We start from the raw sequence: 5,238 nt of genomic DNA on the forward strand, positions 1-5,238 counted from the left end.
GATTTGGGTTTCCATTACTTCGTAATTGGGAATTCAATTTAATTATTTATTTTGCTTATGGGTATGTTTGGCAAGGAGCTTTTAGGGGCTTCAAGCTTCAAGCTTTTAAGAAAAAGCTCATACTCAATTAAAAGCTTTGTTTGGTTGAAGGAGCTTGAAGCTTTTAAGTCATGAGGAAAAGCTTAAAGCTTAAAGCTTAAAGCTCCAACTAGTAGCGTTTAGAAAGAGCTACAAGCTTTTAGTATTTTAATTACTTAAATAATCTTCCAAAATAATTATATTTAATATTATTGTTTTTTAATTATGTCCATTTTGGTCATTTTATACACTTATTAAAAGCTCCAGCTACTCTGCCAAACACTTAAATATATCTAAAAACTACAGCCAGCTACCAGCTTCCAGCTGCCAACCACCAGCTAGTTTTGCCAAACATACCCTATATGAACAAAGTGTATTCATCATTTTATTGTATGTATAAATAGATATATAGACCTATTGAATTATTAACGCATTGAAAAGTGATTCTGACGCATCAAAAGGTGATGCGCTGAAAAAGTAATTGCAACGCACCGAAAGGTGATGCGCTGAAAAAGTAATTGCGATGCATCGTAATGTGGCACGCTGAAAAACTGTATGTGACCAAGTGAATGTGATTGCACGATGCATCGAAAGGTGTCTAGTGAATGTGAATGCACCGAAAGGTGTCTAGTGAATGTGGATGCGCCGAAAGGTGTCTATTGAATGTGTATGTATATTGATTGATAGCTATTACAGGGCATTGCATTATTGGATATAGTTATTGTGCTACTGAGTAAATTTACTCGGGCTTACATATTGTCTTTTTATTTATGATAAGTAGAAGGTCCGTCCGAAAAGAATCTATAGAGGGTTCGGGACATTTAAAGATCCAAGGATTTTTTTTCAAGTATAATAAATAAAGTTACGTATTAAATTGTAGCATTTTAAATGTTTTGCAATTGATTGTAAAGAAACCATTTACTTATGATATTATGTATAAGTAACACGTCTGGCCCCAACCTGCTTTGTATAAGTGATCGTCTTTGAATGTTCTGATATGCTACAACTGTGTATTTAATTACAACACATGCGTTGATTGGACAGGGCTAAAAACGGCAACACTATTTCCACAAATAAGGGCACCCACAACATGCTCTATTTCCCAAGGCCCGGAGGAAGTGGCAAAGGGGCAGACGGGTGGGTGGCGATGTGGAGGGAGGTCCAACTTGAGGGGTTTGCGCTACAGACTGATGGGCGGACGGGGAGGTGGGCCAACTCTCTCTCTCTCTTTAACACATACATATATATATGCATTATATATATTGTTTTAATTAATGGGGTTTCTGGAGGTTTTGTATTGTGGAAGAAAGTGGGGGTTTTTGAGAACAGTTTGGAATTTGATGTGACGGTTTGTGGAGGTCCAGCATTGCTAATTCGCCTCTTTAACCTTCATGGCAGCTATTCAAAACCCCTTATCAATTTCAATTCCTGAAAACCAATCTATACCAAAACAATGCCAACTGTCTCCCAAGGACTTTGATTACTCGCAAAGGGGACAATGGGTCCGTGCAGCAGTGTTGGGAGCCAATGACGGCTTAGTTTCTGTTTCGTCTTTAACGATGGGTATTGGAGCTGTGAAACAAGATGCAAAAGCCATGATTCTCTCAGGCTTTGCAGGTCTAGTTGCAGGTGCATGCAGTATGGCAATAGGAGAATTTGTTTCAGTGTACTCTCAACTAGACATAGAAGTATCCCAAATGAAGAGAGAAAATAGAACGGTAGACGATCAAGATAAAAAAGAGAGAGAGCAGCTTCCAAATCCCATGCAAGCAGCTCTTGCTTCAGGTCTCGCCTTTTCCCTTGGCGCAATTGTTCCTTTACTTGCTGCTTCCTTCATAAGAGATCATAAGGTGAGGATGGGCGTAGTGGTAGCATCGGTGAGCTTGACTCTAGTGATTTTTGGATGGATTGGGTCTGTTCTCGGAGGTACCCCTATGGGGAAATCTTCGGTTAGAGTTCTGTTGGGAGGGTTGATGGCTATGGCAATAACTTTTGGACTAACCAAGCTGATTGGAACTACTGGACTTTAACTTGTCCTTTTATTTGCTGGATTATGTACTAAAATGTATGCTTGCCTTCTTTTATGTCAAAAGTGTGTAATAAGCAATTGTGTAATAAAAGTGATCGTCTTTAATTTGTAATTGGATCATTGTTCTGAATAACGTTGTAAGCACTTGGATCTAAAGCTATCGCCGCTATCTTCAATCTAATAAGGTATTTGATTCACAATGGTAAAAGTCATTATTCACAAATGCTATAACATGGCTTTATAGCTATAGTCAAATGCAATAGAAGAAATTAACATGTTAGGAGCTAAATAAGCTTAACTATCCGCATGGTGTCCTAAATGAATTAGTAAGCAACCATCCTTGAGAAAATATAACATGACTAAGCATCAATCGATACACCTCTAGAAGAAGTAGCATTAATAAGGACAGAATACCTCCATGGTTCTCAACACGTCACGATCTCTCAATCCAGTTCCACGGTTGGTCATTGGCGCCTCGCCATTGATGACGCAACAACATGCGCTGTTCACCCAAGGTAGGGGGAGTTAGGGTGAAAAATAATAGGAACGAGAGTAGTCTGGTTACCTATTTTATAAAAGAATCAATATTTATATTTAGAGAGTAGCATTGCAACTTATAACATAATTTAGAAATCCGAGACATAACTTTGAAAAATTCCGTTTATTACAATCTAAATATGGAAATTTATTTCTCTATGCCTACAACCGATCTTTCTATAACGATATTACTGAATTTATGGGATCTCAAATTCCCATCCTCACATGACGACCCCTCCTATAAAACCACCTTGATGCAATCCTAAGAATCGAATACACCGTTTGTGACCTCCGCAATGGTGTTGTTAATCCGTCTCGACGAACTACTTGTTAGGTATTACGTGTACGCGGCTGACCCGAAAGGATCGGATAGGGTAATAGAAATCAATACAATACAACGGCTCGGGCCTTAAGAACTTAACGGTATTTCTAATTGATTTCTAAAACGAATATAACGTAAACGCAGCGGATAAACGAGAAGTAAAACTAGACTTAAATTAGATAACCCAAACAACCAAACTAAGCCGAATTATAAATCAAAACCTGAAAGCAATTACTTTTGATCCAAACTGAACACGATTGCTTCCTTCTGATCGATGTTTCACAGTTTAGTTGTAGGCTGTATTAACCAATTAATGGGGTTGACTTTTGCAATACAATATTGCAAAAACATTCAACAAAAAAAGGTGGCAGTGGAATTCTTTTGCAAGCACAAATCCCAACTTACAATCTTGTAATATATAATAATTCTGTGGCGGCAGTGGGTTACGAACATACAACTTCAAACAAACAATAATAATAATAATAATCGTAAAGCAGTAAAGATGACACGAGATTTACGTGGTTCGGTCACGATGTGTAACATACGTCCACGGGCAACGAACAGGGTCTCTTCTTTATTGAGGTGCTCAAGAAATTACAAGATACAACATTGTTTATATAGGGAGGCTAACTAGGGTTTATTTCTTTCTCCATAAGTTACAAGAAATAATATAAAACGGGCCACTAAAGTTGAGTGGGTGGCCAACCCATTCAACCCTTCTAGTCTTCAACTGCCCAACCCAAGACGGGCCGGGGCTACACCCGTATTAAACCCAACAATCTCCCACTTGGAGCCTCGGAACGTCTTCACTTGCTCCACCTGTAAACACACCCGTACCTGTAATCTTTTGTCTTCAATATAAATCATGTCTTCTACCTGTTCGTCGCCACATCCTCAACACTATTCCTGGAGACCAACTGAAGCTACACATAGCTTCAGTTTGTCCAAGGTCACAACCTAGGTAAACATATCCGCCGGATTCCTGTCTCCCCTAATGTTGTTCAACCGAATAGTCCCATCACTGACTAAACCCCGAATGTAATGATAACGCATATGAATGTGCTTTGTTTTACCATGATACACAGGATTCTTGGCTAATTTCACAGCACTTTCATTATCACAGCACAATGGATAATCTGTTTATTCCCTGCCTAACTCCTCTAAGAAAGTCCTCAACCAAACAAGCTCTTTACTCGCTTCAGTAGCTGCCATATACTCAGCTTCTGTGGTTGAGAGTGCCACACTCTTTTGCAGTCTAGACTTCCAACAGATTGCAGTATCCCCCATAGTGAACACATATCCCGTAGTACTCTTATAAGTCTCCTTACATCCGCCCAAGTCAGCATCTGAAAACCCTTTAAGAATTGCATTCTTGCCTTTAAAGCATAACGCCATCTTTGAAGTTCCCTTTAGGTACCTAAGCAGCCACTTCACTGCTTCCCAATGTGCTTTCCCTGGATTTGACATGAACCTGCTAATAACTCCCACTGCGTGAGCGATATCAGGTCTCGTGCATACCATTGCATACATAAGACTACCCACTGCAGATGCATAAGGAATCTTTGCCATCTCTGCCTTTTCTCCATCAGTACTAGGAGACTGATCATTAGAAAGTTTAATATGACTACCCATAGGTGTACTTCGAGTAGCGGTTTTCTCATCGCTCATGTTAAACTTCTCTAAAATCTTCCATATGTATTTCTCCTGAGATAAAGTTAGAGAACTGTCCTTCTTGTTTCTGGTGATGCTCATGCCAAGAATTTGCTTGGCTGGACATAAATCTTTCATTTCAAATTCTTCAGACATCTGTCGCTTCAACTTATTAATCTCTGACATGTCTGAACCGGCAATCAACATATCATCTACATACAACAGTAGAATGATATAAGAACTGGAGAATTTCTTGAGATAACAACAGTGGTCCATCTCACATCTTTTGTATCCATTCCTGCCCATAAAATCATCAAACTTGATATACCACTGCCTGGGCGCCTGCTTCAACCCATAAAGACTCTTCTTTAACTTGCACACCATGCTTTCTTTACCAACTGTTTGAAACCCTTCTGGCTATGCCATGTAGATATCCTCCTCAAGGTCACCATGCAGAAAAGCTGTCTTCACATCCAACTGCTCCAGATGTAAGTTTTCTGCAGCCACAATACTAAGCACCAGTCTGATTGTAGTCATTTTTACCACAGGGGAAAATATCTCATTATAATCAACCCCATGCTTTTGTTGGAACCCTTTCACTACCAATCGTGCTTTGTATCTC

At 39.3% G+C, this 5,238-nt stretch overlaps 1 pseudogene; it reads left to right on the plus strand.

The window, feature by feature from the left end:
• The first annotated feature begins 1,078 nt into the window (after window positions 1–1,078).
• Window positions 1,079–2,513, plus strand: LOC143602691 (vacuolar iron transporter homolog 1 pseudogene; annotated as a pseudogene).
• The last annotated feature ends 2,725 nt before the right edge of the window (window positions 2,514–5,238 follow it).

Source organism: Bidens hawaiensis, unplaced genomic scaffold (assembly GCF_021521415.1).
Source record: "Bidens hawaiensis isolate Kalapana, Puna unplaced genomic scaffold, B.hawaiensis_p1.1 tig00059347_1, whole genome shotgun sequence".
Classification (NCBI taxonomy): Eukaryota; Viridiplantae; Streptophyta; class Magnoliopsida; order Asterales; family Asteraceae; genus Bidens; species Bidens hawaiensis.